The 12,625-nt window shown below is 44.1% G+C and overlaps 2 long non-coding RNA genes across 3 annotated transcripts in view; one reads left to right on the forward strand and one right to left on the reverse strand.

Annotated features, from left to right (window-relative positions):
- The window catches only part of LOC140395543 (uncharacterized), an 11,253-nt gene extending 759 nt beyond the window's left edge, over positions 1-10,494 (forward strand). Inside the window, exons 2-3 of one of the 2 annotated variants that reach the window (XR_011936230.1) lie at positions 4,215-4,288; positions 10,231-10,494. This is a non-coding gene — a long non-coding RNA (uncharacterized lncRNA). Of the gene's footprint in view, positions 1-4,214; positions 4,289-8,706; positions 9,455-10,230 lie in introns of those variants that run through there. The other variant, XR_011936229.1, reaches the window with a different exon arrangement.
- Positions 7,609-11,472, reverse strand: LOC140395541 (uncharacterized). The gene is made up of 2 exons (XR_011936227.1): positions 10,675-11,472; positions 7,609-7,874 (listed from the first exon to the last, which is right to left on the reverse strand). It is a non-coding gene; the product is annotated as an uncharacterized lncRNA (long non-coding RNA).
- Between the last annotated feature and the right edge of the window lie 1,153 nt (positions 11,473-12,625).

Raw genomic sequence — 12,625 nt, forward strand, 5'->3', positions numbered from 1 at the left:
CTGTTGGATCTTGAAAGCCTACTGCATGGCACCCACAGGGGACACCCCAATCAGTTAAACCTGCTTCACAAGAAGGTAGGGAAACCTTCCAGGATAAGTTAAACATTTTTGTTAGTGGGGCCAGGAGGAACAGGATTGGTAATGAAAACTGCAGATCTTCATGTCATGACAATTCCTTTTGCCACTCACAGTAAGCCAATTTTAGGCCAGGTTGAGTTTGCTGGCACTATTGAGGCCTCCAAGCTAACCACCCACAAGTGCGGTGGGAACAGTAGTGTAGCAGCAATCCCTCCAACATCTATCAGAGACACAAATTAGGCATATCCAAATTGAACTGACCTCCCATTATATCATAGTTTTGTTGTAGTGTATTAAAATAAAGCAGGTGCCATAAACATGGAGCAAATGTCTTTCTGCGATCTCTTAATTTAATCTCTGCCTTCTCTGGTTGAGACAATTAAGGGAGAGTGAACTAGCTTTAATACTGCATTCAAAATCTATTCAATGGATAAATATCCATAAACTTGGCTCTTCCCTTCCCTGTTACTTACGGAGAATATTACACGGGGGCCGGGATTCTCGCAGCCCTGCGCCGGGCCGGAGAGTCCCCGTGAACGGGCCACGCCGTCGGTCGCTCTACGCGGCCGGCCTGTCGATTTTCTGGCCCAGCGGCCATAGGAAAAGAGCCGAGCCCCGCATTCTAACCTGCTCTGGGCCAGCGGGACCTTGGCGTGTAAGGGTCGGGTGGCAGCCTGTGGGGGGGGGGGGGGGGGGGGGGGGGGGGGGCCTCCGATGTGGCCTGGCCCACGAGCGGGACCTGCCAATCGGCGGGCCGGCCTCTGTGGCTGGGGGCCTCCTTTCCTACGCGCCGGCCCCTGTAGCCCTGCGCCATGTTGCGTCGGGGCCGGCGCGTTGAAGGCCACTGCGCATGCGCGCGATGGCACCGATGCCACTGCGCATGTCCTCATTGGCGAGACTGCGCATGCGCGTACCCCGCAGCGCACAGTTCGCGCCGGGATCTGCAGCTGGAGCGGCGAGAACCGCTCCAGCGCCATGCTGGCCCCCTATAGGGGCCGGAATTAGATGTGCGAGCGGCCCGCTCACGCCGTCGTAAAACGCGACGGCATTTACGACGGCGTGGACACTCTGCCGCAGGATTGGAGATTCCTGCCCAGGATGTTGAACAGCCTACTTTAATACCTGTAAAGGAACTTTTTCTATCAAGACATTCAATGTTACTCTAACAAACTTGCTATGAAGGTGTCAAATCTTAACACTTCTCTCACTACATAGAATCCACACATTACCTGTTCTGAATGATAGATGTCCAACAACTGTTACTTAGGGGCTTTTTGATATGCTTGCAAGTATAGTTAAAGTTGTTTTATTTTAGATTTGTAAAATTGCTTGACACTTAGTAATTTTTTATAAGACATTAAAAATTAACTGGTGAAAGTTGGTGCAAAGCAATTATACACATTCTCCTCCCAGACTGAAACAATCTCCCCATTTTATTAATGGCAATCTCAGCTCTATTTCTAATTATGGAGTACACAAACACAGGGGATATTTTCAGAAATTAATTTCACATATTGTACAAAACATCTACTGAGGAAGTTAATTTAGCTAGCAGGTTAGAAGATTCTTCTCATGGTTTAAATACTCAATTAGTTGGAAAAAAAACACTAATTGTATACAAAAACCAGACTAGACGAAGTGAATACAATAAAGACTCACGTGCTTGTGTTTTAGCAATATTCTCTGAAACTTTCAGCATTACGTTTTTGATGAATGTTTTCCTATAAAAATTAAAAGTGAATGCTATTTTCCACCCAATATTCTCGATTGAAGGGAGGGACTTCTGTCCTGTTCTTTATCGAACAGTGTAAAGCCATCCGCCACAACTTTATATTACTCACAGCTCTTGCCCCATGAAGGTTTTGGGTTCATGTTCACTCCGGAGATTTGAGCACAAAATCTAGATTAACACTCCAGCATAATACTGGCAGAGCGCTGCATTGTTGGAGATGCGGTCTCTCGGATCATATAGTAATCAGTCAGCCATCTCACGTGGTGTAAAAGATCCTGTGATACTATTTCAAACAAGAGCAAGGGAGTTCTCCAGTGTCCTCACCAATGTCTTTCTCTCAATCATCACTGAAAATAGATTATCTGGTCATTTTGCTGTTTGTGGGACCTCACTGTGAGCAAATTGGTTGCTGCGTTTTCTAAGTGACACTTCATAAATACTTCATTGACAGTAATGCGGTTTGGGATATTCTGAGGTGGTGCTGTATAAATGCAAATGCCCACTTTACACATTGAGTGTTGGCAGGTTATTCAACAATGGAGTGGCAAAACAGAACCTAAGCCCAATCTTGTTGTCAATCAAAATCCACATCTGTTTGCTTCCAGCAGGAATAGTTAGATATTTATTAATCAGGAAAAGTAACCCTCGTCTTTACTGAGTTAGGTACGTTGGGGCAGCATTACAGTGGGGTAGTTTGTAACTAGCTTCATTCTGATTTTGGAAGGTTACAGGAAATCATTCAGATTTCCCTTTGCTGATCCAGCAACTCCTGAATGGATGTGCATGTATCTAGACATTGGGCAATGAATAGTTTGGGGTTGGGTGGGATGCCTCCAGGAATTTAATCACCCCGCAATGTCCAATGTCAAGTATGCCTCAGTTGATAGCCTTCTTGCCTCTAGCACGGTGGGACAGTGGTTAGCATTGCTGCATCAGTGCCAGGGACCCGGGTTTGATACCAGCTTTGGGTGACCGACTGTGGGGACTTTGTACGTTCTCCCGTGCCTACGTGCGTTTACTCTGGGTGCTCAGGTTTCCTTCCACAGTCCAAAGATGTATAGGTAGGTGAATGGGTCATAATAAATTGCCCCTTAAAGTGTCTAAAGATGTGCAGGTGGATTGACCATGATTAATGCGGGGGGTTAGGGGGATAGGGCCTATGTAGCGTGCTCTTTCGGAGGGTTGGTGCAGACACGATGGGCTGAATGGTCTCCTTCTGCACTGTAGAGATTCTATGGATTTTATGTTCAAGTCTCATTCGAGGGTTTGAGTATAAAGAACTAAAGCTAACACTCTAGTGCAGTAATGAGGGAGCTCTGCGCGGTTATAAGTAAAGTGGAGCAAAGCAATTATCCCTGGTGTCCTGACCAATATTTATTCCTCAATCAACATCCCCAAAACAGATTATGTAGTCATGATCAGATGTGCAGTTTGTGTGCATATCAGTTGCCATTACAACAGAAACAACATTTAAAATGCATTTTAATGGCTATAAACTGCCTGGAGACGTCCGGTGGTTAGGAAAGGCACTATATAAATGCAAGCCTTTCTTTTTTTTTATTGTCATTGACTCACATGTAAATTGTGACCATTTGAATGAACATGCTGGAAGTTGCCAAGTCTCTTCTGAATCACAGTGAGATGGCGTTACTTTCCAATAAAAGGAGAGAAACTGTAACCAAAGAAATTGAGAAACTTTCCTGTTGTAACGATGGAGAAATGAACAGCTATTGGTTCAAGCTACATGAAATATCACAAACAAAAACAGAAAATGCTGGAAAAACTCAGCAGGTCTGGCAGCATCTGTGTAGAGAGAGAGTTAATTATCACAATTTCATGAAAGGTGCTAAAATATAATCTGTCCTTTTTAAAGTTCTAATTATAATTTATATTTAAAAAATGCATGGAGGCAGTGTGGTAAAATCCCATACTCCATTCCAGTCTGTTAACTGGTCTGAGTTGGACAGTTGTAGAGGCTCTTGATTTGGCCTCAGCACCCCACAGTAAGTGTGTGTGTGTGTGTCGCAGGGGGCGGGGGGGTGAAATTAGCCAAAGTTCCTGATTTTAATTGGTGGATCATTTAAGGGTGGACGGATATGTCAGAAAGCCAGAGTTTGCCATAACCGACAGGATGCCCATGCAGAATGATAGCCTGCCAACTTACGCTGTCGGAGCTCACTTGGGCAACATAGCAGTGCGAGGAAGTTAGCACACAATGAGTCAGTACCTTCAGAACATTCCAGAAAATTGACGTGGAAAATAGTCCAAAAGAATATCTGGAGTTATGTGCCTGGTCTGTCTCATTATAGAACAATATGTTTGAATGTGTTAGCTCTCTGTAACTACAGCCCATGATAATATATTCATAGCATTTGTCTCCCCTCCCACACTTGTCTTGCTGCAGTGTTCGAGAATTCCAATGTTGTTGTCTCATTGGCAAACAGGAGCTGCACTCGGGAGGGATGTGGCTCTACTCAGGTAAAGAGGCGGATTGTCCAAACTTGCCCAATGGGAGCAGGGCTGTTTGAAGTACAGATGATTAAAACTTGCAAAACTCCAGGGTGTGTGCAGGGCTCCTGCCTTTCTATTGCTGAGGGGCCCTGATCACATCCAAGGCATGTTATCTCATGGAGTCCCATCTTGTTCCAGTCACCAAATGAAATCTTTCAAAAGAAATCAATCCCGTGCCAAAATATTTCGAAACTGCTCTGAGCTTTATCACCAAGTTTTTGTTATTGAGTTAATTCGGTGTTGTTTTTTTGTGTGCAAAATCTGGGATTCTATGGTCGGGAGCAGGTTAATGTAGTTTTCCCCTCTATAGATGAAATTGTTTTTCATTTAAGTGAATAAAAACAGCGCAAGAAAAGCGAGCAACCACGCTAATAAAAGGATAATTGTGGCGTGATTAGAAGGATATTGGTTTTGCAAAGGCCTTTATTTTAAACTCGCTGAAAGGCATCACGCTGTTAAATATTGCATTCCTGCTCCAAGTTCATTAGGGGTCAGAGTGGATGTAATTCTGGTTATTTGCTGTAGATGTGCAATGTTCTATTATTAAAACGTTGCTACATTTCTGTATTGTACTTCTCTTTACGGTTATTCGATCGGGGCAAACACTTAAAATTAGAACTCATTTATCAGCTCGTCCCCTATTCGCCATCTGCTTTTTATTTTCTCTTCCACGCTGTGTCGTGATTTTTCACTCCCAGAAATGTTGACGAAGTAAGCCAGTTCAAAGAGAAAAATATAACGTGTCAGCCCCTTTAACAGGAATGCATTCCAATCGATTTGGACGTAATATCGCTTACGATCTCAAGTCAATTTCCTCCAAACTCTTTCCACGACAAAAGTTTTTCAATCGCATGAAACAATTGTGCATTATTGAGCTCCTCCTGATGGGAGATTTTGCAGGATCTACCTAATCAGGAAACGCAACCAGGGCCTTACACAATGCGGAATGCTAAAATGCACCCAGGAATTGGGCAAAGCAAACGATTCGTTTCCTCTGAACCTGTCTGATTTAAATCCGTGCAAGATTAGCTCTGGTTTAAAATGAGATGCAGTTCTTCGGGCCGAACCGCTCAGCCTCCACCCCCCGGTTAAATCTACCACTCGCCCCCAATGTTCTTTATAATGCATCGCATTTAAACATTTACCAAAGGGGATGTAACTTCAATGTTAAACCGAGTAGGGTGCAGCAGGGAGGGGAAATGTACGGCAATGTCGCCTAGTTTCAGCTGTGACAACCCCCTTTCTCATTCGACCGTGTCAGGGACAAGTGAGTTTTTGATCGAATTCGCCTTCCACGGGTTGCTGACCATCGATGCGATACTCCCAATGCCTCAAAGAGATTGTGAGAGGAAGGAGTTTCTTAAAATGCAGTTGAAGCCACCCCCTCCTTGGCATTTCTTTCTCATGTCCTTTTCGATCATTTTGTTTTACTGCTGTAACCATTTGTGATACCAATTCGAAATCACTGTCCACGCTCTCTGCGTGGGATCACTTGGCTATATTGCAAAATTAACCTGGGCAATTGTTGTTCAATTTATTATATACATACCTCAATCACTGTTTGTAAACGTAATCTATTTCGACGACTTAAAAAGCTAGATTTTTAAATGAATCTGTAATTTTAATGTAATTAGAAAAAGACAATTCGCTGGGAGATTTTTGATTTATTATTGTCACATGTATTAGTATACAATGAAAAGTACTGTTTCTTGCATGCTGTGCAAACAATGCATACCGTACATAGGGAAGGAGAGGCTGCAGAATATGTTAGTTATAGCAAGGTGTATAGAAAGATCAACTTAATACGAGGTAGGTCCATTCAAAGGTCTGATGGCAGTAGGGAAGAAACTGTTCTTGAGTCGCTTGGTACGTGACCTCAAACTCAGACTGGTACATATTGTATGATTTTCCAGGCAATGCATTGCGAGGAAATACTGTAAGGTTAGGATGAGGTGAGTTTTAGATGGGAATTTTGTCAGCCTGCTTCCCAATTGCAGCCAGGGAACGGCTTGGCCTTAATTGCAGGTCATGAATGTCCACAATGCCGCCGACTCTGCCCTCCGGACAAGTTCTTGCGGGAGAAGTTGTAGATTTTCTCCCTCCCCATGGAAACTTGTCACAAAGGCAGCCGATTGCAGGGGGGGTTGGGGGGCACGATTCGCTGCCAAATATCCTTTTAATTGTCAAAAGAAATTTCAGCAAAGCTCCCCATCCCCGGGGCAGTGAGAAATGGGGATGAGGACCAATCTTGAGCGCAAAGCAAGCTAGCAGACCTTTACAACGGTGCTACTCCACCATGGGGGCCCGCACTCAAATTTGAGTTTATATACCGCATGCTCAACATTAGCTAATGAAAGGGGCTTATGCTACTGTGTGCCTATCATTTTTTTAAAGTGTTCTCTCTTCGAAGCCAGTCTGACATTATCAAGAAAGTCTCGTGCCCGAAAATAAACAGGTTTCCTTTCGAAATCTCGAAACCTCAAGCATTTCAGTACTTGCTAATTAATCATCGACTAATAAGCAACGCAAAATAATTCCAACAGTCGTTTTCACTTTTTTTAAAATAAAAAGAGTCCATCAGCATTTCACTGGGCGACAAGCCCTTCGGTTATAAACAGGAGGCTCAGAAACAGCTCGCTCATTTGTGGTTGTTTTTTAAATTAGAGAAAATGTCAACTGCAAAAATTTAAGCTCGTCTCTTGCAGGTGGGATTTTTATTTTATATTATATATATTTTAAATCATTTGTTCACCTGGCGAACACAAAACCGGCCAAACCCTGTATCAGCAAAATACATGTAACACAAACTGCATTAAATGTGGTCACAATCTAGTTCCACTCGCCAAGGGTGGGACAAGATGATGATATACTTACACTTTGATTCCTGCAAATAACACCCGATTATTCTTTTTTTTTGTGTGTCGTTGAAAACTCTCACGGTTTAAGTACACCGCGTGGATTTCGACACAGGCCAAAGTGTCACCTTCTCTCAAGGAACGTCTGGGCATTTGTTGAAACGGGGGTATCTTGTGTTGCCCTATTATGTATTTCTTTTATTTCCTTTTCTTTTTATGCACTTAATGCTATCTGTTGAGCTGCTCGCAGAAAAATATTTTTCACTATACCTCCGTACACGTGACAATAAACAAAGTCCAATCCTAGCTGTTGGTCTAATTCTGATTGTTTTTGTTCTCCCAGCTGTATGCCTCGTCGCCGTCGTTATGCCCTTTCGAAATGCTGGCGGAAGTGTTATCTTGCAAAAAGAAAGATTTAAAAGGAGTGGGGTGGAGAGTTGATGCTTTTATTATTTTCTTAGGCAAAAACTAGGAGTTATAACAATGGTGAAAAGTATACAGTGGATCACAATGAAACACCAATGTGTATGTGACCAGACACTCGGAGAGTTCCTGTCCTTATTTGAAGGCAGCCCTGTTCACAGTCAGTAACCTTGGAAATTAGCAGTGCCTTGTACGTGTTTTACAGCAGGTTCTTCCATCTTTTATTCAATCTGGGGCCCCCAACAAAATCATTCCTCAGTTATTCTCTGGCCCTCCTAATGCAAAAAAGAACACACTTAGAAACAGAATGAATGAAGTGGACAATCGGCACAAATCAGAGACGGTTTTTTGTTGTTGTTGATTGGAATCGACATTTTCTTCAGAAGCAGGGAGAATGTCATATATAACTTGTGCTTGCCATCCGAAAATGTGCCTACTGCTACAACCCAGTGTGTGTGTGCAGAAACTGGTAAGACGAACCACATCCAAACCTACTCCTTGTTGAGACATGCAAAAATAAATAAAGATTTCCCACGCATCGTGGTCTAAACACACCACGTCCCAAAACCTTTCACTACCGGCCAAATCCTCTCGATTAGCACTGACAATTTCAGGAAATACAAAGAATAACGTTAAGCCCGATTCCAAAGCCATTCCTTTGCCTGTTCTTGCATTGGATAGAATTGCGAGTCTCGTAACAAAAGAAAATGTAATTGAATTGGTATCTCGGTCAGAATTGAAGTGGATTGATATATTCTCTTTAACGTTCATTCTGTAACTGTTTGCCTTTCAGCGGCTGGCTCTGAAATAGTCGGTGCAATCGCAGATCTAAATCCCTTCTCTCTCTCTCTGCTGGGATACATGTAATAGGCATGAGCTATTAAGTAAAAATAAACGCGGCGCAGAATATCTCTTCGTAACCATTAATCGTTAGCAATGTCCGAGATTCTTCCTGCCAGCAGAAAAAAAAGTCTCAACACTTGGAGCTTACTCTCAATGAGGTAGTGTCAGCACTCGCTTCCTAAATATGCCCACGAAAATACTTTAAAATAGCTCTTCGATATGAAAAGTTAATGGGTAGGTTTATGTTGTCAAAGCTGGGCGCCCACTTAACACTAATCTGCTGTTAAACAAGCTTCTTCATTTTTTTTTAAAGAAAGAAGCCTCATGATAAATAGAACCGCAGTTTCGAGTCCACATTAATTCTGCCTTGATACGGAAAGGGCACGTTGTTGGATTGATATCATTCGTCCAATTGATTGTATTCTGAGCAGTTTAAAAAAACCAAATTAAATCAGAATCCCCCTCGGCCCCTGATGTAAAGCAAATGCTTGAAACGCAAATGTCAGTACATTTGTAACAACATCAACAGCGGGTGTTACAAAGTAAGATTGTGTAGAAGGGACGTTAGTAAGCAGAGTCCAACGCGCATGGCTGTTTTTAAAAAAAAATACAATTCACAACAAAAATGCTCAGAAAACACAGTAAATTGCGTGCTCCTGCTGCATGTGTGCACTGTTGCAGCAGAATAAAATGTTGCCTACAATGTTGGTAGTCTCGGGGCTTTTTTGAAAAATGAATAAAAGTTCTCGCAAGTGACCTGGGCTAGCACCTCCGGGCTGCAACCAGTTGAAAGTTTAGCACCGATTGTTTTGGAGAATGGTTGGCTTCTTGAACATCCTGGCGCTGACTAATCTTTGGCTCGATCAGTGTGTGGGCAAGACTGTTCATCCGCCGCCTAATTCTAAATAAAAATCAAATCCTGCTAATGTAAAAACGTAGCTGTAACTTAACGTTACAAACGTTCGAAATCTTTACTGCATTATATCAAATGGCGATTTTAAAATCTTCAGAAGTAAGTGAATGTAGCATTATTTTTATCGATATCCAATACCCTGTGTTCAGAGCAATGCCTGCCAATTGAAATTCCATTGCTGTTTCCTTTGTGAATCCTAAGGCAAATTGGAAACCAAAGGAGGCATTTGGCTGGAAATCTACCTCCTCGGTAAAATAAAACGAGATCGGAACAACTTCAAATTCAATTAAAACTCTAATCGGCAGCTGTTTCAAAATCTTTTATGCCTTTCGTGTTACAGATGTGGTAAAGAACTCTATTAAAAAAAATCAATCATACAACGCTAAGATTCACCTAAATCTCCATCGCACAAAACAAATGAAGTGTTGGTAACTTGCTGTAACACTGCAGGGGGAAAACTGCGCAGTCTGCTCTCGTTAAATTTGTGTTGTTGTGAATTTAAACAAACACGAGATGGTCACAGCGTCAACCCAACAGAATGTCTGCAGATGCAGTCCCACAATGTGCTGCAAAGAGGATTGAACTGTAAATGTAATACATTTCTGAGAGTACTTCAACAGCGCTTGAAGCAGCAAGATGCATCTGAGCACTTTCTAAATTATCTCCAGTGAATTGTGGATGGCCATATTAAGAAACGTGTTTCCCTATATGTCTGCACACACACTTACTTGCACATAGCGCTTCATTAAAATGTTTATGTTAGACATGTTTTAACACGTTTCCAATCACATGTTTTCAGTGAGGTGGGCGCGCAAAGCAAAACCCTTGGAAGGTAGTATCAGCAGTGATTAATAAAGCGATTTTCTATTTTGCAGCAGTTTAACAACTGTGGAGGAAGGAGGCGTTAAGAAACCCGTTCAAGCAACCCCCCCCCCCCCCCCCCTCGGTTTGGCGGCGTTACAAGAACACATCCGATTTTAAGTTACAAAGTCGGATCGATGGTCTAAAGACAGAATGAACAAACTCCTTTCTCGTTTCCCCCAAATTTTAAAATTAACCCTCCCCCTCTGGATTAACGGTCATTTCCACGCGAATAATGTACGGCGTAACATGTTGAAATAAATAAGGATTTGATGATATTATTGAGCTATGTGTGTGTGTGTGTGCCTCCTCCCCAAGTCCATGCCATGTGCTCTTTTGTTCTTGCTGCAGGAGCGGTGCTGCACAACCCTCCCCCCCCCCCCCCCCCCCCCGACAGCCCAGAGCAGGGAACAAGATGCTTTTGGCGCTGTTGGAAAGGACAAAAGAGAAATAATTACCTTCACTTCTCTCAGTCTTCGCCGGGATTTGAACCCGCATTTCACCCACGGTCACATTTTCACATCGAGTTGAGGAGGGAGATTTAAAGATCTGAATTACTTTAATTCAAAGCACGTCTTGCTCCCTTCTTGTTTTCCAATCACAACCCTTCAGATTTTTGATTTTGCTGAAATTCTTCCATCGTTTTCCAAACCTTCCAACTTTTGTTTTCCGTTCCGCGTTGTCCTTTGCAGATGGAGGGAGGGGTGGGGGTGGGTGTCCACTTCTTTCAGTTCCAAATCCCTTCCGCGCCTCATTGAAACTTTCTCCCTCAGCAAATCTCCCGCCGTCTTTTCTGAAAGTGTTTAGAGGTTGTTGTATTTTTGTGTGTGAGGTGGGGGGGGGGGTGTTCAGATGCGATCGCCGCACCTTCACAATGTATTTTGTAGAATTGTGGCGGACACGTGGAGTTTTCACGTTGCGGTGAAGCCCCCCCCCCCCCCCCCCCCCTCTCTCCAGACACACAGACTGGGACACACTTCAATCACTTTGAAAATTACAGCCCGCTGCATATTGAGCGCGATTTGGCCGCGTTAAGCAGCCAGCAGCTTGGGGGGGGGGGAGGGGAGACAGTGAGGGGAGGGATTAATTTTTTTTTAAAGGTGCTGCTGCACCGCCTGGATTTGCTCATTCTGCCTGCCGGCTGCAAATGTTACTGTTCCAGAAAAGCTCCTCTTGTCACAGGGGGATTACCCACCCCCCTCTCTGTATTTTACACATTGTATCCTGGCTGCTGATTATTATCCATGGGGGGGGGGGGGGGGAATTCCCGGGGGATGCTGGCACTCACAGAACTTCGGAAGGGCGGGAAAGAGGTCAATGGAAGAGCCATTCATTGGATCCGCTTGCCGCGCTGCCAGCCTCCCCTCCCGCCCCCCCCTCCTCGGCTGGCCTGTCATTCACTCCCAGAGAGATGCTCTCGCCCAATGGAGACCGAGTTCCTTTCCTTTCCATCCCATCCGACTTTTTCTAGCTGCTCTGAAAAAAAAACATCCTTCGCACTCCCCCCCCTTCCCCAGGCCTTCTCCCAGTTACTACAATGTTGGCTCAGCCTTCCCCTGCTAGTCCTCTAGTCCAGAGCAGTATTAACCCCTGAGATGCCTCTCTTCCAGTGAACGTGTGTGTGTGGTTGTTCTTCTGCACCTAAAAGCCAGCACGAACCTCATCCTTACATCTGATGAAAGCAAATTGCTGGGGATGCTTGGAATCTGAATCCGAAAATGCTGAATAACTTCAGCAGGTATGACAGCAGCTGTGGAGACAGAACTTTGAGCTGACCTTTGCAGTTTGGTTGACTAGATTACCGGGGCAGCACGGTAGCACAGCGGTTAGCAATGTTGCTTCACAGCTCTAGGGTTCCAGGTTCGAATCCCGGCTTGGGTCACTGTCTGTGCGGAGTCTGCACATTCTCCTCGTGCCTGCGTGGGTTTCTGCCAGGTGCTCCGGTTCCCTCCCACAGTCCAAAGATGTGCAGGTTAGGTGGATTGGCCATGCAAAAGGTTAGGTTGGGTTATGGGGATAGGATGGAAGTGTGGGCTCTTTCCAAGGGCTGGTGCAGACACAATGGGCCGAATGGCCTCCTGCACTGTAAATTCTATGAAAAACTCTTTAGAATCATCTCAAAATATTAGCTCCGTTCTCTCTCCACAGATGCTGTCAGACCTGCTGGGACAGTCTTGTATCATTATATTCGACCAGAATCACACAATTGTTGCAGCACGGAAGGCACCATCGCGTGTCCGCACTGGCTCTTCAAACGAGCCTCATGCCTTTCCCCATACTCCTGTACACTGTCTCTGTTCAACTAAGCATTTCATGCCTTTTTGAAAGCCTCGATTGAACCTGCCACCAGCAGACTTCCAGGTGGTGCATTCCAGACCCGAACCATTTGTGTAAAAAAGTTGTACTTTC

The sequence above is a fragment of the Scyliorhinus torazame genome, chromosome 18 (genome assembly GCF_047496885.1).
Source record: "Scyliorhinus torazame isolate Kashiwa2021f chromosome 18, sScyTor2.1, whole genome shotgun sequence".
Taxonomy (NCBI): Eukaryota; Metazoa; Chordata; class Chondrichthyes; order Carcharhiniformes; family Scyliorhinidae; genus Scyliorhinus; species Scyliorhinus torazame.